The sequence below is a fragment of the Bos javanicus genome, chromosome 20, assembly GCF_032452875.1.
Source record: "Bos javanicus breed banteng chromosome 20, ARS-OSU_banteng_1.0, whole genome shotgun sequence".
Classification (NCBI taxonomy): Eukaryota; Metazoa; Chordata; class Mammalia; order Artiodactyla; family Bovidae; genus Bos; species Bos javanicus.
The window spans coordinates 18,885,689-18,907,929 of NC_083887.1; the positions used below are offsets into that span (position 1 = coordinate 18,885,689).

A 22,241-nucleotide genomic window follows, 5' to 3' on the forward strand; every position below is an offset into this window, starting at 1 on the left:
GAGTACAAAATAAGTATGGATAAAACACTTTTGAGCTTAAAGTGGAAGTGAAAGTTGGCTCAAGTGTCTGACTCTTTGCGACCCCATGGACTATACAGTCAACAGAATTCTCCAGGCCAGAATACTGGAGTGGGTAGCTTTCCCTTTTCCAGGGGATCTGCCCAACCCATGGATCAAACCCAGGTCTCTCACATTGCAGGCAGATTCCTTATCAGCTGAGCCACAAGGGAAACCCAAGAATGTTGAAGTTTCACAATTGGTAATTTATAATGACTCAGCTTGCCAACTGTGATAGTATTAATTCTCACTAGAGAAAAGAAGTTATTTTTTACTTTCAGGTCTAGAAACCTGGCTGATAAGTTTAGTAGTGTGGCTTGTGCAAACACTTAGAAATACTAGATTAAATAAACATCCTCTTTCTTGTATATCTGATCTTGAAAGGAAGTAAAGGTATCACTGTGAGTCAGACGTATAGATGGAGTTGAAAATCTCAGGGATAAAAATGGGAATGATGCTGTGGTCAGTCTTGGGAGGATGTAATTTGTCTCCTTAAAGCAAGGGCTTTGGTTTTAACAACGATGCAGAAATATGAGATGAAAAATTGAGACTATGTGTGTTGAAACAGAGATCTTCAAGACAAAGTTATGATTTTGAGTGGGAGACTCTAGAAGAAAATCCACCATTAGTACAGAACAAACAAGAAAGGTGTGTCTTAGAAAAGAAGATGTGTGGATGTGTGCCTCTTTTAGATTTGGGATTTGAATATGTACTCCTTGTACAATACAGAAAAGAAACACAACTTGAGAAATTAGCTCAAAAGATGCCAGGCCACTGATAACTCTCAAACATCTGGAAAAATCATTTGCAAGTTTCTTAGGAAGATTACCATAAATCCAACCTTTCTTTGTAGGTTTCCTACAGATAAATTCCTTCTAAAAATTAAATTATAACCTAAAATTATAAAACATAAGAAAAAAGGCCCCCATGAGTAGGAGTTATAAAATGTAACAATGAGCAGGATTAAAACCTAACACCTTTAAATGATGGAAATATCTAATAGGATAGTATAAAATAAGAATATTTAAAGTGACTAAGCAATGAAAACAAATTATGAATAAGAAAAGTTAGGTCTTCAAAAAGTAGACGTTCTAAAAATAAAAACATAGCACTTGAAATAAAGAATTATCAAATGGATTAAACAACTAACTAGACATAACTGAAGAGAGAATTAATCAACTTTAATGTGATGTTAAAAAAATCAATCAGAATGCACTAAAGAGAAAAAGAAAATATGAGAGAAAAGTTGAGACATGTTGGAGAGAAAGAGAAAATACAGTGTTTTATAGGCATTCCGGAAGCAGAGAATAGAGAGAATTGGGGAATAGGCAGTATCTGACTACCAGGAAACTAAGAATTTATGCAAAAAGACAACAACAACAAAAAAACCCAGATAGATTTCAAAATTAATGAATGCACTTCTAAACAACAAGAGTCAATGTGAAAACATAAAAAAGTAGAAAATATTTAAAACTGAAGGTTAATGCAAGGATGTGGAAAAAATACTGTTGTACTGCTGATGGTGGTAATGCAAATTGGAGTAGCCACTGTAGAAAACAGTATGGAAGTTTCTCAAAAAAACTAAAAATAGAACTACCATACAACCCAGCAGGGCTTCCCTGGTAGCTCAGCTGGTAAAGAATCCGCTTGCAATGCAGGAGACCCCAGTTCAATTCCTGGGTCAGGAAGTTCCCCTGAAGAAGGGACAGGCTACCCACTCCTGGGAAGCAGGGCTTCCCTGGTGACTCAAACGGTAAAGAATCTGCCTGCAATGTGGGAGACTTGGGTTCGATACCTGAGTTGGGAAGATCCCTGGAGGAGGGCATGGCAACACTCCAGTATTCTTGCCTGGAGAATCCCCATGGACAGAGGATCCTGGCGGGCTACAGTCCATGGGGTCACAAAGACTTGGACACGACTGATAACTAAGCACAGCATAGCACAGCATGACCCAGCAATTCCACTCCTGGGTATATATCTGAAAAAAAAATGAAACCACTAGTTAAAAATTACATGCACCCCAGTGTTCATAACATCATTATTCAAATACTATTGCCAACCTAAGTGTCCAGCAACAGATAATAGATAAAGAAAAAGAATGTATATGTATAATTAACCAAAGGTTCATGGTGGGGGAAATGCTCTCTGATTCAGAAAACTCTGGGAAGTTTCAATATACTTGTAACTAATAATATTGTAGAAAATATCTTTAAATAAATGCAGAAACTTCATTTTGTGAAGATTCCAGACTGAAGGCAATGTGGTATCATGACATAGAAAAAGGATATTAGTGGAGAAATTAATGTAATCCTAGGAAAATCTGCAGTTTAGTTAATAACATTATATTGATATTAGTTTATAGAATAGTTGCGAAGATAGCGCAGAAGATTCTCATATACCCTTTATCCAGCTTCCCCTAATATTAACATCTTACATAACCATAGTACCTTGCAAAATCAAGGTTCTGTAAATTTGAAAGTATTCCAGAATAAAAATCTCATTAACAAATATCCCAGGTGGTCAGATGATTCATCTGTAAATTAAATTTTTAGAAACATTACCAGGATACTCTTTAAAAGTGCAGTTTCTTTGGTTTTACCCCCAACATCATAAATAAAAAATTTTGAGTTGGAAATGGTATCTGAACTTTAAAAAAATCTCTCCTGATGGTTGTCATGCACACTGAAATGTGAGATGCTAGTTTAGAGCTTTCTTTAAGGAGCTGCTTTTCTTTGGAAAATGTAATGGAACTTGTTAGGCTTCGGTCCATAAATGCTAGTCTATAGACTGATAGAGAGCTATTATAAAATTTTCACCAGTCTGTAGCACGATGAGGAAAAAAGACTAATGATCTACTTTTGAAATGGCAGCATGAGTAGCCCTGTGGACTGGCTCCTCATTGAAATAATCATAACGAGTGAAAATTATTTTAAAAACCTAACCATTTAAGTGTCTGGAAATTGTCCTAAGGGCGTAACCATTTAAGTCACTGGAAATTTAAAGAAAATCTACTAATTTGAGGTTAAAAGAGCTAGAGTTTACAGCATTTAAGCCATGACCCACTCTCCCTCTCTCTATCCCCAGGCAGCTCATCATAATAGAACCTACACTCCAGGTGGTGTAGTAAAAAATGTGAAAATTCCTCTCTCCCAAACGTCTAGTCTAGGGTTACAATATCTTCTGAGGAGGGGCAGGCCACTAGCATTTCTAATCGTTCTCCTTAGTTCTATGTTGTAGAACTCTGTTCCAGGCAAGAAGACTTAAAAGTCTAGAGCTCCCATTTGCAGCTTATAGGGCAAAAGCTTGATCCTAGGCAGGGTAGACCAAGGATAATGGGCTTTAGGCAGCCTTATCCCAACTTGCTCACAGGACAGAGGTTCCTCACCAGAAGTAAGTCTAGAAGACTAGAGGCTGCTCTCCCTAGTTGCACCTGCTTTACAAGCAGGGGCTACTCTGAGAGAAGCAGGCCACTAATCCTTCCCCAGATTTACAGCAGTGCTGCAGAGAATTTTCCCAGGAGGACAGCAGGTTATAAGACAGACAACTCCATAGTTCTCCCCAAAGGAACTGACCCTATTTGGATTAGAATGTGAAAATATTCAAGTCTTAGACTGGCGTTGAGAAAAATGAAGATTTGGGGGAGTGAACAATTAAGAGGCTGCTAGCTCCTTGGTTGGAGAAGGCAATGGCACCCCACTCCAGTACTCTTGGCTGGAAAATCCCATGGATGGAGGAGCCTGGTAGGCTGAAGTCCATGGGGTCGCAAAGAGTCGGACACGACTGAGCGACTTCACTTTCACTTTTCACTTTCATGCACTGGAGAAGGAAATGGCAACCCACTCCAGTGTTCTTGCCTGGAGAATCCCAGGGACGGCAGAGCCTGGTGGGCTGCAGTCTATGGGGTCGCACAAAGTCGGACACAAACTGAAGCAACTTAGCAGCAGCAGCAGCAGCAGCTCCTTGGTAACAAAAAGATAAATTATTGGCCAGCTAGAAGTTGACCAGATAGAACCAGAGAAAGAGATAGCTAACAACAGTCCTACAGTTCCAGCAAGCCCCCAAACTACCATAAGGGCCCCTACTTGAATTGGATTAAACTGTGGAGCAATTTATCCCTCAGGGAATTGTTGAAAACAACAGAGAAATCAGCCAGCAATTAACAGATGCTAATAGCCTTGTATTTTACTAACAGAGGCACACAGCTTAACTGAGATCTAGGAAATTGGCAGTCCGTGAGAGCCATGCTAAAATCACTGTCATCATGGGGTGACTGTGGGCATGCCCAAGCCTGTGCCCTGTGAAGAATGACATCAGTGGTTGCAAACTACAGGAGAAATAGACTTCCCTGAAATACGCCAGTCAAATCACTAAACAATTAAGCAAAACAATGACAACCCCATGGTGTAGGAATCAGTATTCAGAGTTGCTGAAGTTTATTGTCTAAAATGTCCAGTTTTCAACAACAAAAAAATATAAGGCATGCAAAAAAACACAGCAGAGTGTCATTCATACATGGGATAAAAAAGGAGGCCAGACAAATTGCATATGAGAGGACCAAGATGTCAGAATTCTCAGATAAAATTTCAAACAACTATTATAAATATGTTTAAAGAATTAAAGGATAGAAAAAAACACTAATTTGAAAAGATACATGTGCCTCAATGTTAATATTTAATAGCCGTACTATTTGCAGCTGCCAAGATATGGAAGCAACCTATGTGTCCATCAATGAATGAATGGACGAAGAAGATGTAGTGTACACACACACACACAGATATACAGTAGAATACTACTCAACCCTGAAAATGAAATTTTGTCATTTACAGCAAAATGGATGGTCTTTGAGAGTGTTATGCTAAGTGAAATAGGTCAAAGACAAATACTGTATAATATCCCTTATATGTAGAATCTAAGAAATACAACAAACTAATGAATATAACAAAAAAGCAGCAGACACAGATAAAGAAAACAAACTAATGGTTACCAGTGGTGGCAGGGCACCATAGGAGTAAGAGATTAAGAGGTATGTATTATTAGGTGTATAATAAACTGTTGCTCAGTCATGTCCAACTCGTTGTGACCCCATAGACTTTAGCCTGCCAGGCTCCTCTGTCCATGGAATTTTCCAGGCAAGAATACTAGAGTGGGTTGCCATTCCCTACTCCAAGGGATCTTCCCAATGCAAAGACTGAACCTATAACTCTTGTGTCTCCTGCATTAGTAGGTGGATTTTTTACCACTGCAACACCTGGGGAGCTCTATATAATAAACTAGTAGGATATATTTTACAGTAAGGGGGATATGTCAATATTTTATAATAACTATAAATGGAGTATAACCTTTAAAACTTCTGAGTCACTATATTGTACACCTATAAATTATATAATATCATACAGGAACTTTGCTTTAATAAAAAAGAATGAAAGAATATCATAACTTAAAAAGTAAAGGAAGGTACGATGACAGTATTCCATCAAATAGGAAATGTCAATAAAAATACAGAAATTATTTTTAAAAGAACCAAATAAAAATTCTGGAGTTGAAAGTTGAAATAACCTAAATGAAAATTTTACTAGAGGATTTCAACAGAGGATCTGACCTGTCAGAAGAAAGAATTAGAAAAGATACAATGATAAAGATTATATAATCTAGATAACAGAAAAAAAATGAAGAGAAATAGAATCTCAAAGAAATGTGAGACACCATCAAATACAGCAACATAGGCATAATTGGAATACCAAAAAGTAGAAGAGAGAATGAACCAGAAAAAGCATTTGAAAACCACAGTAGTTTTTTTCTTGAAAAATTGCATTTTCATCTGAGAGCCTGACTTTCCTATTTTATATTATTAAAATTTCCCTTTGTAAAAAAAAAGAAACATTATAGTAAGTGGCAATTATTTTGTAATGGCTCTGAGTTTGCAAAATAAAATGCTGGCACTCCCATATTGATCTGAAATTATTTCTAATGTAAAAATGTCATTGTTCCATAAAATTTTAAATAATGGGACTGCTGTTTTAAGAACGGTCTGTTCAGTGGCCCTTGGAACCTGAACCAGTTTTAAGAAAAATAATAACCATTAAAGTTTTAACATGAAAAGGGCATTATAGGTCTTCAAATGCCTAGCACTACACCACATAGTAGATTTAATGAATATGTGTCATAATGAGTGACAGTTGTGACTTTCTCTTGAAATGGGTGTGTGTGTGTGTGTGTGTGTGTGTGTGTGGTTAGCCATGGCTTCTTTCTGGTGTTCTTGTAGACTATATATCTTATATGTAAGAGTTTACATGTTTCTTGATAATCTTACTCCCATGAGATTTTCCTTTGCGGTATTTATATGGGTTCTGAGCTTTTAGTTGAGTTTCAGCAATCCTCTTCTTCTCCAAGTGTTTTGGAATAATTGGAATTATTCAACATCCTCTCTTCCAGTTTTCAGTAATGTTTTCTGTTAGTGGTATGGCTGCTGCTGCATTTGCACATGTTCACTGTTTTCATTAAATTTTTATATTTCTTCTTTTCAGTCTCTGAAGACCTTTAAAAAAATTATTTGTTATTCCTCACTGTCTGCAGAGGTGCTCTTTAAAATTTCTTAAAGCTGGAAAATACATTAGTTTCATAGAGGTTTCACTTTACCTCTTCTCTTCCACGGGCTGAGTTTAAGGCTTCTTCATGTGTTGTGAATAGTCTGTACCATGCTGACTGCTGTGGAAATACTCGGTAACAATCATGCTTCCTGGACCTTTGTGAAATAACCTCTTTTACACAATTTGGCGCACAAGTGTTTGAGAAACATCTATAGCCTTTCCATGTCTGTAGAAGGATGCAGTGTGTGATCGTGGTTCAGAGCACTGACTCTGAGACACAGTCTCATCTCTGTTGTTTCAAAAGCACGCCTTTGACATGGCCCCAAGTTGGGACTGACCAACACTTGAAGCCATAGATGAGAACTGCAGTATTTTGGACCGTCATGTGCAACTAAGGCAAAATATCAGTGCTAGGAAAATTACTGCTGACCCTCTTGGTAACCCAGGAAGAACTGATCAGAGACTTAAAAGATTTAAAGTTGTAAAGAAGTAGGATTATTCCTTGATTCAAAAGGCTTAGTACTCAAAAGGCAAGACCTGCCTACACTTCTGTCAGTAACTAAATCATTGTCTTAGGAGAACAGAACTATAATGGTAGACAGAGTGTGCTTAATATCTGCTATTTTAAAGTATTTCCCACAGTATTTCATTGTGTCTTAATGTTACTAAACTTTACATTGCATTTGCTTAAAACTGCTTTAATTGAAGCTATTTAAATGTACATATCCTACTGAGCCAGTTTGTGCACAAAGCATCAACATGTGAAAGTGGGGTTTTTTTGGTAGATAACAAAGATAGAACAGTTTGTTACAGATCTTGTTTATGAAAAACCAACCTTGAACAGGGTTAACAAGAGAGTAATTAGAGGGAATATATTAAATAATTGATTGACTAAGGGAGTTCACTTACCCCATACTGTGACAGCTCACAGTGGGGCCACTCCAACCTTTGCTGTTAGTGGAACTCATTTTGGGCACATAATCTCTTCAACTGTATGCCAGTGTTTCCATCTCCACAGATCAACTGAAATCTTGACTTTATACTGGGCCTCATAGTGCTAGGGACAGAGCTGGCAATGTAGTAGGGGCTCGAAACAGAAAGATTGGGGGTCATCATTCTGAGAGATCATGGCTGGTCTCATAGGAGAGAATCATTTAATAGGATTATTATAGTGTCATTTGAATTATTTATTATGATCCCTTTGGGGTGTGTATTTTTCCACACAATTTTTGGTTACTTTATCTCTTTGATATTGTTTGTATTGTTTCAGGCATGGATGTTGTTGGAGATACTGGAAAGTGATGATAACCCAAATTAAATGGGTCAGATCTTTGAGAAGCCTAGGGAGTATGTCTGGATCCAGGACTTCAGAAATATCTTTGGGACCATTTCTCTATCACACAACTTGGTTTTTCTCTGTTCTGGCCTCATTCAAGCAGACTTTACACATACAACCTTGCCACCCACTTACATACTTCCCACAAGATTTACATCCTATTGCTTCAGCAAACTCCGTGGAATCCCAGCTTCTCTGTTCTGATGGTTTTAATAAAAGTCTCGGGGTTGAATCTCACTGGACTCATGTAGGTCACACAACCATCACAGAACCAGTCACTATGACCAGAGGAAAGTCATATACCAAGAAATAGGGAGTGTGGTTTCCCCAACTTAAATCATGACGTCACTATTGGAAAATGAGAGAATAAAATTCCACCTGAACATATCTTCTCTTTCCTGTATAACAAACTCTGCCTTTTAGCATCCTACAGGTCATCACTGCATGCTCCATGAAAACAGGGAGGAATAATGAGAGACCAGTGAAAAGAACAACCTGAAACCCGGTTCATGACAGAACCCAGGGTTTCATCTGGCACTTTCCAGAGGCTGTGGCAAAGCCCATCTACTTCTGATGGGTGATGTTCCCATTTCATTGCTTTCCAAGCCTCAGTTCACTTTAGGCTGTCAAGTGAGATTTTGGAAAACTCCTCAAGGAAGGCTTTGTAAACATAATAGAGCCTGAGACCTTTTCTTGTGCTAACATACCCATTTAGTCTAACATTTTCTTCTTTCCCATTGACCCAAAGTTCTTTTCTTTAGTTAAAAGTGGTTAGAGTCAAAGGTCAAGACTTTAGTGATACTGAAAGAAGTTCCTGACTGCTCTTGTTCTTACATCAATTGGAATTGAAATCAGTAGTCCACATTGTTACTTTTTCAAAAAAAAAAAAAGGGGGGGGGAGTTATATCTGTGGTCTGAGTGCCTCTTCTAATGCCTCTTCGAGATCTAGAAAGATCTAACATGGTTCACCTACTCAGTGTATGATTAGCTTTCAAGGCATGAGAAACACAGAACAAATCTCCCCATTGCAAAGACATTATGTGGTCCCATTTTAACCAGATAGCAATATTGTCAGTAATATAGTTTGCTTTTTTCTACAGAACCTCTCTTCTGGTATTTTTATTGAATGATATCTTAAAAAAAAAAAAAAAACCCTCCATGTTTCAGAATAGTTCAACACTCATTTGAAAATAGGTTAAGCCCTAAAGTTTTAAGTATTTCTAGATTCACATTTTAGCTTTTTACCATAAAGTAATTCTGGTTTTTGGTTTGTTTTAGGCCTTTCATAATTTGTCATTAATTAAAAACAAATCAACGATAAGCACAAAATCTAAATTGTAGCCAACACAGCCTCCCATGTTGCTTATTGCCCTGACTGTTCTGATGTTTTCTTTTGTTTGAAAATCTTAGGTGTTCTGTGGTTAGCACTATCCAAATAATTAGTGTAATAGAGTGAAAATCTCCCTTCAGCAGAAATAGCTCCTCTTGGGAGGAAGATATACTGCTTCTAGAATGAAGAAGAGTTGTGTAAGACCGTTTCTGTCCAAAATTATTGGGCTGAATTCCAGATTTCCCTAATGAAACTTTGCTTAATAACTGCTATGTTTGCAGCTGTGGAAGTATTCAATATCAAGTGTTGATTGATGCCACTTGATCAGCTACTTTAAAACTATCCTTCTTAAAGCTAAACCCAGTGATTGTTCAAAGAAGTTGATGGATAACAGTGCGTGGGCTATAATCTGGGATGTGAACACTTCTTAGTTGTTAGGACTTTTGTTGAAGGAGATCTCCGTGAGAGCATGGGTTTTTCCATTGGCCTTTGGTAAAGAAGTATCTTTCAGAACTTAGAAGATCATTTACAGATTAAGGGTAATGATACTCAGGTCTTCTTAACTTCTCTGAAATATTCAGAAAATTTCAAAATCTAAATGTTTTTCTTTTCAGCTTTTATGGTAAAATACTTTTATCCACCTTTAAAAAACTTTGCAATCAAACCAATTTGAAGGCCTAATCTCAGGAGAAAACATTGTGACTGACAAAAATGATAGTTTATAAGAAAAATAATTCTGTTAACCTTGTGAGAGGAATGATTTGATTTTCTGGTTTTCATTTCTGAATGCAACTGATACATCATAAACTTAAAAAAAATAATACTAGATCAATATTCATATTAAAGGAGGACTGAAGTTTTGAAACAAATATATCCAAGATGCTGGAATGCATATTATTTATAAGTGGTTAATGGTATATACTTCTACTATTATAATCCTCTAGTGTCTTGAAATTATCAATTTATGATTGTTTCCTTCTTATTTTAAGGAGAAAAAATAAAATATTGATAAAAATCCAAATGTGGCAGTAAACTTTCATGAAAATTCTTTTAAATTGGTGCCTAATCATTATTAGTTCATAGCTGTTCCCTTATAACTGCATCCAAGCTACTCTAGAATGTAATGGCTTAAAAATAACCAGTTTACTACTTCTCCTGATTCTCATACCTGGACAGGCTCAGCAGGCAGTCATTTCCCTGGTGGTCACTCATGTGGCTGTCTTCAGCTGGCGGCCAGCAGTGGGCTGGGGCCAAGCTTAGGTGGGATGCTGGCATGACTAGACTTTGATCTCTCTCTGTAGTTTCAGGACCTTTCCCTTTTTGCATGGTCTTTCTGCATTATCTCTTTAGTAGCAGAACTTCTTACACAAAAGTTCAGAGTACCCAAAAGTGCAAGAATAAGCATTTCTGGGTCTTCTTAACCATTAGTCCCAGAGCTGGCATTCTTTTGGTTAGAGAAAGCCACAGGGCTATCCCAGGTTCAAGGGGTGAGGATGACATGAGGGTGTAATACCTGGAAGCACAGTTTATTGGGGGTCACCAGAGAAAGTGTCCTCCTGCATTAGCATTTATTGATTCATTCAAATGATGTGCAGTATATTTGTTACGAAGCATAGGATGCCATGAGGGTATATAAAATTAGGAAAGGGAAGGATAATTTTCCCTGAGAAAGAGATGTTGAATTAAGAATTAAAGAATAAGAGAAGTAGTGGAGTGATGGGCAAGGGAAGAGATGCATTTCAGGAGATGACCCTGAAGTGGGAGGAAGCATGCTTCAAGGGGAGTAGGGTATGTGAGAAAATGAAAGTAGGCAAAGTGACTACAATACAAACCCTAGGACAAGAGCTATGTGAAATGGGGCTGAAAAGGAAAATGCAGCCAGAGCACATATGGCCTTGCCAGCCTTGAAAGGAATTTGTCTGAACGATAGACTACCACTGAAGGATTTGAGGGATTAGGTGGGAATGATGGCAAATAAGCAGGATGACAATTTGTGAGAATGTAGCCTCTCTGTGGAGAATTAATTTGACAATGAGTGAATGTAGAAAGACAAATTCAGAGGTTGTCACAGGAGTCTAGGTGAGATGTGATGATGGAGAGATGTGGAGATTGAGAATATAAGATATTTAGGAAGCAAGCAGTAGACTGTACCTGGTTTGCTATGGTAAGGTGGTGGGGGGTGGAAAGGGAGAAGAAAAAGTGAAGAATGTCTTCTGGGTTTCTTGTTTGCAGAACTCCATGAACAGTGGTGCCATTTGTCTATATCTATATCTACATCGTCTATGTATGTATGTGTGTATATGTATCTGTTTGTCTCTTTAGGAAATGAAGTGCTACTGTGGAAAGGGGGAGAGACAGCCAAGAACTGGAATTTGTATGTATTTAATTTGAGATGTTTTTAAGAAATTCAAGAAGAGACCTTGAATTGGATCCAAGAGTTTGGATCTCAGAGAAGTCCAGTTTGGAAATTAAATTTGTGATTGATTGTTGGTGATTGAACCTGAGCAGAAATGAGATCACTTAGAGAGAGACAGTAGGCTCAAAAGAGATGGTGACATCAGACTGAGCCTTGAGTAACTGAACTTTTCAAAGCTTGTGTCGAAGAACTTGAACAGGAAGACTGAGAATGTCGGGAAATCTAGAGGAGTGTGCTGTAGATGCTAAAGAGAGTTTCAGAGAAGGAGGGATTGAATAGCGATGTTAAATGCTGCAGAAGAGCCAAAGAAGAAGAATGACAAGTGCCCATTACATTTATTGACAAAGAGAAGGTCCTGTTAAGTTTTTCAAAACAGTTTCAGTAGAGTTGGTGAGGCAAGCTGTATTGGGTAGAATGAAGAGTGAGAAAACAGTGAGGAAAGGAAGACAGATAATGAATATGACTCTATAGGAGATTTAGCTATGAATGGGAGAGAAATAAAAGATGATTTTACAGTGATGTGCAATTTTGGAAGGATAAGAGATAGTGGGTAGAATAGAAAGTAGGGAAGAACAGCTGGAAGGGTTAATTTTAGGAGGAAATACACTTTCTCTCTAATAATTGACTTATTAGACTTTAGCACTCAATTCAAAGGAGCTATCCTTTCAAAGACTATATTTTAAAATTATTTTTTCATGTTTTTATTTCCTAAAGAGCAGGAATAAAGGTAACAAATGACATTGATGATTATCAAGAACTGTGAAGGAACTTGGTTTTACCAACTTGTTATCTAAGATGTTAGCCACTTTCAGGAATGCTGTAACAAGGCAAAGACAAAGGCCTTATTACTCATAGCGCTACAGATGATCTGAGCGTTATGTTTGCGTCAGTTTCCCTCTTCCCCAAGTTCTGTGGAGGCAAATGAAGCAGCCAAGTTGGATGCATGCAGCACCCACAGTGGGTTTGCATCACAGCTAAGAAACTCTGAGCTTAGGGAACCTGAATCTTTTATAATAGGCTACAGCAAACCTGACCAACCTTGGCCCTGGAGGGATGCATTACCTTTATTATACTGGTACCTGCTTATGTGCTAAGTCGCTTGAGTTGTGTCTGACTCTTTGCAACCCAATGGACTGTAGCCTGCCAGACTCCTTTGTCTATGGGATTCTCCAGACAAGAATACTGGCATACTGGGTAATAAACACACTTTCACTCTGTTCCACAGGAAAATACTATCCTCTCTATCTTCTTTTTTTTTTTTAGCAATATTTAAAAAATTTTTATTGGAATGTAGTTGATTTAAATGTTGTATTAATTTCTGCTGTTTAGAAAAGTGATTTAATTACACATATAAATATAATCTTTTTCATTATGGTTTATCACAGGACATTAAATATAGTTCCCAGTGCTATACAGCAGGACCTTGTTGTTTATCCATCCTATATATACTGGTGTATATCCATCCTATATACACTAATATATATATATATAAATATATTATATATACTAGATATACTATCAGAGAAGGCAATGGCACCCCACTCCAGTACTCTTGCCTCAGTCGGACTGAGTGACTTCCCTTTCACTTTCCACTTTCATGCATTGGAGAAGGAAATGGCACCCCACTCCCGTGTTCTTGCCAGGAGAATCCCAGGGACGGAGGAGCCTGGTGGGCTGCCTGGTGGGGTCGCACAGAGTCAGACACAACTGACGTGACTTAGTAGTAGTAGTAGTAGTAGATATACTATATATACTAGGCAAAGGAGAAAAGGAAAGATATACCCATTTGAATGCAGATGGGTATACCCATTCAAATATACCCATTTGAATGCAGAGTTGCAAAGAATAGCAAGGAGAGATAAGAAAGCCTTCCTAAGTGATCAATGCAAAGAAATAGAGGAAAACAATAGAATGGGAAAATCTAGAGATCTCTTCAAAAAAAATTAGAGATACCTAGGGAACATTTCATGCAAAGATGGGCATAATAAAGGACAGAAATGGTATGGACCTAACAGAAGCAGAAGATATTAAGAAGAGGTGGCAAGAATACACAGAAGAACTATACAAAAAAAAGATCTTCACAGTCCTGATAATCACGATGGTGTGATCACCAACCTACAGCCAGACATCCTGGAATGTGAAGTCAAGTGGGCCTTAGAAAACATCACTATAAACAAAGCTAGTGGAGGTGATGGAATTCCAGTTGAGCCATTTCAACTCCTAAAGGATGATGCTGTGAAAGTCCTACACTCAATATGCCAGCAAATTTGGAAAACTCAGCAGTGGCCACAGGACTGGAAAAGGTCCATTTTCATTCCAATCCCGAAGAAAGGCAATGCCAAAGAATGCTCAAACTATGGCACAATTGTACTCATCTCACACACTAGTAAAGTAATGCTCAAAATTCTCCAAGCTAGGCTTAAACAGTATGTGAACCATGAACATCCAGAAGTTCAAGCTGGATTTAGAAAAGGCAGAAGAACCAGAGATCAAATTGCCAACATCCATTGGATCATCGAAAAAGCAAAAGAGTTCCAGAAAAATATCTACTTCTGCTTTATTGACTATGCCAAAGCCTTTGACTGTGTGGACCACAACAAACTCTGGAAAGTTCTTAAAGAAATTGGAATACCAGACCACCTGATCTGCCTCTTGAGAAATCTGTATGCAGGTCAAGAAGCAACAGTTAGAACTGGACATGGAACAACATACTGGTTCCAAATAGGAAAAGGGGTATGCGATGGCTGTATATTGTCACCCTGTTTATTTAACTTATATGCAGAGTACATCATGAGAAACGCTGGGCTGGATAAAGCACAAGCTGGAATCAAGATTGTCGGGAGTAATATCAATAACCTCAAATATGCAAATGACACCACCCTTTTGGAAGAAAGCAAAGAGAAACTAAAGAGCCTCTTGATGAAGGTGAAAGTGGAGAGTGAAAAGGTTGGCTTAAAGCACAACATTCAGAAAACGAAGATCATGGCATCCAGTCCCATCACTTCATGGCAAATAGATGGGGAAACAGCGCAAACAGTGACAGACTTAATTTTTTGGGCTCCAAAATCACTGCAGATGGTGACTGCAGCCATGAAATTAAAAGATGCTTGCTCCTTGGAGGAAAAGTTATGACTAACCTAGACGGTATATTAAAAAGCAGGGACATTACTTTGCCAACAAAGATCTGTCTAGTCAAAGACATGATTTTTCCATTAGTCATGTGTGGAAGTGACAGTTGGACTATAAAGAAAGCTGAGTACCAAAGAATTGATGCTTCTGAACTGTGGTGTTGGAGAAGACTCTTGAGAGTCCCTTGGACTACAAAGAGATCCAACTAGTCCATCCTAAAGGAAATCAGTCCTGAATATTCATTGGAAGAACTGATTCTGAAGCTGAAACTCCAATACTTTGGCCACCTGATGGGAAGAACTGACTCACTGGAAAAGACCTTGAGGCTGGGAAAGATTAAGGTGGGAGAAGGGGACGAAAGAGGATGAGATGGTTGGATGGCATCACCGACTCAATGCACATGAGTTTGAGTCAATTCTGGGAGTTGGCAATGGACAGGGAGGCCTGGCATGCTCCAGTCCATGGGGTCTCAAAGAGTCAGACACAACTGGGCGACTGAAGTGAACTGAATTGAACTGATATACTAGTTTGCATCTGCTAATCTCAAACTCCCAGTCTTTCCCTCTTCCCTCCTTGGTAACCACTGGTCTGTTGTCCTGTCCGTGAGTCTTCTTCTGTTTCATAGATAATTTGTGTGATATTTTAGGTTCCACATATAAGTGATATCATGTGGTATTTATATTTCTCTTTCTGACTTACTTTACTAAGTATGATAATCTCTAGTTGCTCTATGTTGCTGCAGATGGCATTGTTTCATTATTTTTATGACTGAGTAATAGTCAATTGTATACACCGATCACATCTTCTTTATTTATCTGTCAGTGGACATTTAGGTTGTTTCCATGTCTTGGTTAGTGCTGCTATGCACATAGGGGTCAAGTATCTTTCGAATTATAGTTTTGTCTGGGTATATATCCAGGAGTAGGATTGTTGGATCATATGGCAACTCTATCTTTAATTTTCTTTGAGGAACTTCTATACTGTTTTCCTTAACGATTGGACCACATTATACTCCGACCAAGAGTATAAGAAGGTTCCCTTTTCTCCATGCCCTCTCCAACATATATTTGTAGACTTTTTAATGATGGTCATTCTGATCTGTGTGGGGTGGTACCTCAGTTTAGTTTTGATTTGCATTTCTCTAGTAATTAGCAATGATGATAATCTTTTCATGTACTTATCAGATATTTGTATGTCTTCTTTGGAGAAATGTCTATTGAGGTCTTCGGCCCATTTTTTTTATTAGGTTGTTTGTTTTTTGTTTTTTTAGTTGTAGGATCTCTTTGTATATTTTGGAAATTAATCTCTTGTCAGTCGCATCATTGCAAATATTGTCTCCCAGTCCAGATGGTCAGTATCAAAACCAGATTGATTATGTTCTTTGCAGCGAAAGGTGGAGAAGGTGGACTGTTTTTACAGTCAGTAAAAACAAGACCTGGAGCTGGCTGTGGCTCATATCATGAGCTCTGTATTGCAGAATTCAGGCTTAAATTGAACAACATAGGGAAAGCCACTAGGCAACTCAGTTATGACCTAAATCAAATCCCTTATGACTATACAGTGGAGGTGATGAATAGATACAAGGGACTAGATATGGTAGATAGAGTGCTTGAAAAACTATGAATGGAGGTTCATAACATTGTACAGGAGGCAGTGACCAAAATGATTCCAAAGAAAAAGAAATGCAAGAAGGCAAAGTATTTGTCTGAGGAGGCTTTAAAAATAGCTGAGGAAAGAAGAAAAGTGAAAAACAAGGGAGAAAAGGAAAGATATACTCAAATGAATGCAGAGTTCCAGAGAAAGGAGAGCAGGGAGATATAAGAAGGCCTTCTTAAATGAACAATGCAAATAAATAGAGTAAAACAATAGAATGGGAAAGACTAGAGATCTCTTCAAGAAAACTGGGACATCAAGGGAACATTTCATGCAAAGATGGGCACAATAAAGGACAGAAATGGTAAGGATCTAGAAGCAGAAGCATAACAGATTAGGAGGAGGTGGTAAGAATATACAGAACTATACCAAAAAGTTCTTAATGATCTGGATAACCACAATAGTGTGGTCACTCCCTAGAGCCAGACATTCTGGAATATGAAGTCAAGTGGGTCTTAGGATGCATTACTATGAACAAAGTTAGTGGAGCTGATGGGATTCCAGCTAAGCTATTTAAAATCCTAAAAGATAATTCTGTTAAAGTGCTGCACTCAATATGTCAGCAGATTTGGAAAACTTAACAGTGGCCATGGGACTGGAAAGATCAATTTTCATTTCAATCCCAAAGAAGGATAGTGCCAAAGAATGTTCAAACTACCACTCAATTGCACTCATTTCACATGCTAGCAAGGTAATGCTCAAAATGCTTCAAGCCAGGCTTCAGCAGTACATAGAGAACTTCCAGATGTACAAGTTGTGTTTGGAAAAGGCAAAGGTCAAATTACCAGCATTCAATGAATAATGGAGAAAATAAGGGAATTCCAGAAAAATACCTAATTCTGCTTCATTGACTATGCTAAAGCCTTTGACTGTGTACATCACAACAAATTGTGGAGAACTCTTAGAGATGGGAGTACCAGACCACCATACCTCTCTCCTGAGAAACCTGTAAGATCAAGAAGCAACAGTTAGAATTGGATATGGGACAACTGACTGGTTCCATATTGGGAAATGAGTATGACAAGGCTGTATATTATCACCCTGCTTATTTCTATGCAGAGTACATCATGAGAAATGCTGGGCTGGACGAATCACAAGCTGGAATCGAGAATGCCAGGAGAAATATTAATAACCTCAGATATGCAGATAATACCGCTCTAATGGAAGAAAGTGAAGAAGAACAAAAAAGCCTCTTGATGAGGGTGAAAGAGGAGAGTGAAAAAGCTGGCTTGAAACTCAACATTTAAAGAACTGAAATAATGGCATCAGGTCCCATCATTTCATGGAAAATAGAAGGGAAAAAAGTGGAAGCAGTGAGAGATTTTATCTTCTTGGGCTCCAAAATCACTGTGGAGCTGCAGCCCATGAATCAATGTTGACTGCAGCGATGAAATTAAAAGACCCTTGCTCCGTGGAAAGAAAGCTATGACAACCTAGATAGCATATCAAAAAGCAAAGATATCACTTTGCTGACAGAGTCCGTATAGTCAAAGCTGTGGTTTTTCCAGTAGTCAGGTACAGATGTGAGAGTTGAACCATAAAGAAGGCTAAGTGCCAAACAACTGATGCTTTTGAATTGTGGTGTTGGAGAAGACTCTTGAGAGTCCCTTGGCCTGTGAGGAGATCAAATCAGTCAATCCTAAAGGAAATCAACCATGAATATTTAATGAAAGACTGATGCTGTAGCTGAAACTCCAGTACTCTGGCCACTTGATGAGAAGAGCTGACTCACTGGAAAGACCCTGATGCTGGGAACGATTGAAGGCAAAAAGAGAAGTGGGTGGCAAAGGATGAGATGGTTAGATAGCATCACTGACTCAATAGTTATGGATTTCAGCAAACTCCAGAAGATAGTGGAGGACAGAGCGTGGCATGCTTTAGTCCATGGGGTCGCAAAGAGGTGGATACAGCTTAGTGCCAGAACAGCAACAATTGGTTTCCTTTGCTGTGCGAAGGTTTATAAGTTAGATTAGGTCCATTTGTTACTTTACTTTTGTTTTTGTTGCTTTGGGAGACTGACCTAAGAAAACGTTGGCACAGTTTATGTCAGAGAATGGTTTGCCTATGTTCTAGGAGTTTTATAGTGTTATGTCTTATATTTAAGTCTTTAAGCTATTTTGAGTTTATTTTTTGTTTAGGGTTTGGGGGTGTGTTCTAACTTAATTGATTTACTTGTGACTGTGCAACTTTTCCAACATCACTAGCTAAAGAGACCTTTTCCCCATTGTATATTCTCACCTCCTTTGTCAAAAGTTAATTAATTGTTCATAGGTATTTGGGTTTGTTTCTGGGTTCTCTATTCTGTCCATATGTCTGTTCTCCACTGGTCCATATGTCTGTTGTTGTGCCAATACCATGCTGTTTTGATTATTGTAGCTTTGTAGTATTGTTTGAAGTCCAGAAGGGTTATGCCTCCTGCTTTGTTTTTTTCCATAAGGATTGTGTTGGCAATTCTGGGTCTTTTATGATTCCATATAGATTTTAGGATTATTTGTTCTAGTTCTGTGAAAAATGTCATTGGTAATTTGATAGTATTCTTCTCTACTAAAGTGAAAGTTATTCTGGCCACCTGATGTAAAGAGCTGATTCATTGGAAAAGACCCAAATTCTGGTAGAGATTGAGGGCAGGAAGGGCAAGGGGTGACAGGGGGTGAGATGGCTGTATAACATCACTGACTCAATGGACATGAGTTTGAGCAAATTCCAGAAGGTAGTGAAGAACCAGGAAGCCTGGTGTGCTACAATCCATGGAGTCACAGAGTCAGACGAAAGTTAGTGACTGAACCACTCTCTACTAAGGCTGTTTGCTACACAAGCATTCTTAAAAAGATAGTTCTAAGCCTAAGTTTTCAGAGTCTTTGCTAAGATGTGCAGAAAGTTGGGAGACTTATGGAGAATTGTTTCCTAACCACATTATTAATAGTTAGCATTTATGGGCATTTCCTATGTTTCAGGCACTAAGATTATTTTCTAGTCCAACATTCATAACAGACCTTTAAAAAACTACTAGTTGGCTTGGTCTGTAATAAAACCATATCATAGACTGGTATCTCAAAAAACAGAAACTTATTTCTACAGTTCTAGAGATATTAAGTCTAATTTCAAGGTATTAATAGAGTTGCATTTTATTGAGACCTCTCCTCTTGACTTGTAGATGGCTACCTTTCACTGTGTCCTCACATGGCCTTTCTTCTGAGTGCCTGTCTTCCAGGTTTCTCTCTCTCTTTATTTTTTTTTAAATAAGGATTCTAGTCCAGTTAGATTAGAACCTCATTCTTAGGACCTCATTTAAAGTTAATTACCTGTTTAAAGTTTCTGTCTTCTAATACAGCCACAATGGGAGTAAGGCTTCAGCATAAGAGTTTTAGAGGGAGGCAATTCAGTCCATAACAAGTATGAAATGCTATTAATTATTTATTGCAACTATTTTACAGGTGAGAAAACAGAGGCTTAGAGAAATTAAGAAATTTTAACAAGGTCACACAAATCAAAGTGATAGAATGGGATGTTAACTGAGCTCCTGGCATCTCATTGCCCTATATAGGTAGAATGAAAATGATGTATTTTTCAGTATTTTTTTGGGGGGGGGAGTTGATTTCTTAGCCTTTGGATCAGAATCACTGGTCTTGTGAAAGAACATTATAGCATGAGCCACAGTTTATTAGCCAGATTGACTGCCTGGCTTCTTCCCTATTTCTCCCCTTCCTTCCTTCCTACTACACGATCATTTATTCAGATTTTAAATATGTGTTTATTTAATTGCACTGTGGCTTCCCAGGTGTCGCTAGTGGTAAAGAACCTGCCTGCCAGTGTGGAAGACATAAGAGACATGGGTTCGATCCCTGTATTGGGAAGATTCCCCTGGAGGAGGGCGTGGCAACTCACTCCAGTATTCTTGCCTGGAGAATCCCATGGACAGAGGAGCCTGGCAGGTTATAGTCCATAGGGTCGCACAGAGTTAGACACAATTGAAGCCACTTAGCATGCACACATGGCCAGTTACTGGTCTAGGTGCTAGGGATCCATTGATTAACAAAATAAACTCACTGACTTCATGAATGATACACCCTTGTTATTGTATGAAAGATTTTTCACTGTCCCACTGCACATACTCCCAGTTCTTTAATATTTATATTTTCTGTACAACTGAAAGAGAAAGGGAACTATTTACCAAATGTCAACCATATATTAAGCCTATCCACTTATCTCACTTAATAATTGATGGATGACCTGTTGGCACAGACTGGTGACTGTCCCATTTAAAGTATGGTTATGGAAACATATTTTCCTTGTGGTTGATCAGAGGAACTTTGACTGCAAGCTTAAGTGTTTAGGTGTAATGATGTGTCTATGAATCATGCACACATGTATATGTATATCAATGTATATCAATATATTTGTATGTTTTTCCCTCCTTGTGTCAAATAGATAGGTGGTTAGTCCGAAGAATGATTAGAAGGTATTGTAATACAGATTGCCATCTTAATTCCAGTCTTGGTTGGTGAGGTTGGAATTAATCAGCTTAAGACAATGTTAAACTCCAAGTATACAGGAAGAATGTCTTTGGATTGAGAGCATCAGATAGAATTGGTGATAAAGAGACTTTGGGGGGAAATGACAACAGAACCAAAAATCAGTACCACTTCTAAAGGTATGTTCAGGTTTTGGGAAGCCTTATTTTTTCTGATTTCAGCCAGCTAGAATTTATTCTAACTATTGGTATCTGTAGAGATTTTGCCTGCATGTGATTTTCTTTGCAGTATAAAACAAGAATTATTTAACATATATTTAAAAGAAGAGAAGGTTTTTCTCAATTGAAAAAAATTAAATAGCTGCATTTCAAGGTATCTTTCTATATTTATATCTTTTCTATCAGGAGTCAAGGCACAGTACATTCAGGCTAACATTTTTTGTGTGAAGGTTGATTCTATCAGGGCCTTTCCTTTGAGTTTTCTGGGGCACCATATTTTATTTATTTGAGCAGCTATGATTTGGGATGCCTGATTCACTGTTACTTTATTATTACAGCTCTCCTCTCTTGAAGTCTAATATTTTGTTTTTATAGTCCACAACCGGGGATTGGCAAGTTAACCTTCATTGTCACCATATGTGACAGGGATACAAAGAAAGAGATTTCTTAGCATTGTCACTTTATAGAACTCTTTTCATGTCAATAAAAAGCACAGTAACATTAGTCAGTCCATAGGCTGTTATTTTTTCTTTTTAAGAAATAGTCACCTTCGAGTTATTAAAAAAAAGATTTGAGGTTTGTATTCAAACAGGTAAAATTTACGTTTAGGCTTTTTTCTCTTTATACATTCTATTATTATTATTTTTGGCTGCTCTGTGCATGGCATGTGGCATGTGGGATCTTAGTTCCCCAACCAGGAATTGAACCTGTGTTGCCTGCAGTGGAAGCATGGAGTCTTAACCACTGGACTGTCAGGGAAATCCTTATTATATTTTAAATTTACTATTGTTAAACTTTTTAAAGGCAATTTTCAATTTTCACATCCTTATAAATGGTTCATTTAAATTCCTCATTGGTATGCTGCAAAATACTTGGCAAATAAACGTTTAAAGTGGAACTTCATTCAACATATGTGACTATAGCCAAAACCTCACTCAACATACATGTCTGTAGTCAAAATTTGGTATACTAAAAATAAAGTTTTGTCAGAATGTAGTTACAACTATAGAATTGTATTTGTTGCAGTTTAAAGGCAAATATTG

The 22,241-nt window shown here is 37.9% G+C and overlaps 1 protein-coding gene across 7 annotated transcripts in view; it reads left to right on the forward strand.

Moving 5' to 3' along the window:
* The window catches only part of PDE4D (phosphodiesterase 4D), a 1,603,025-nt gene that overhangs the window by 280,320 nt on the left and 1,300,464 nt on the right, over nt 1-22,241 (forward strand). The gene's annotated exons all lie outside the window — the stretch shown is intronic.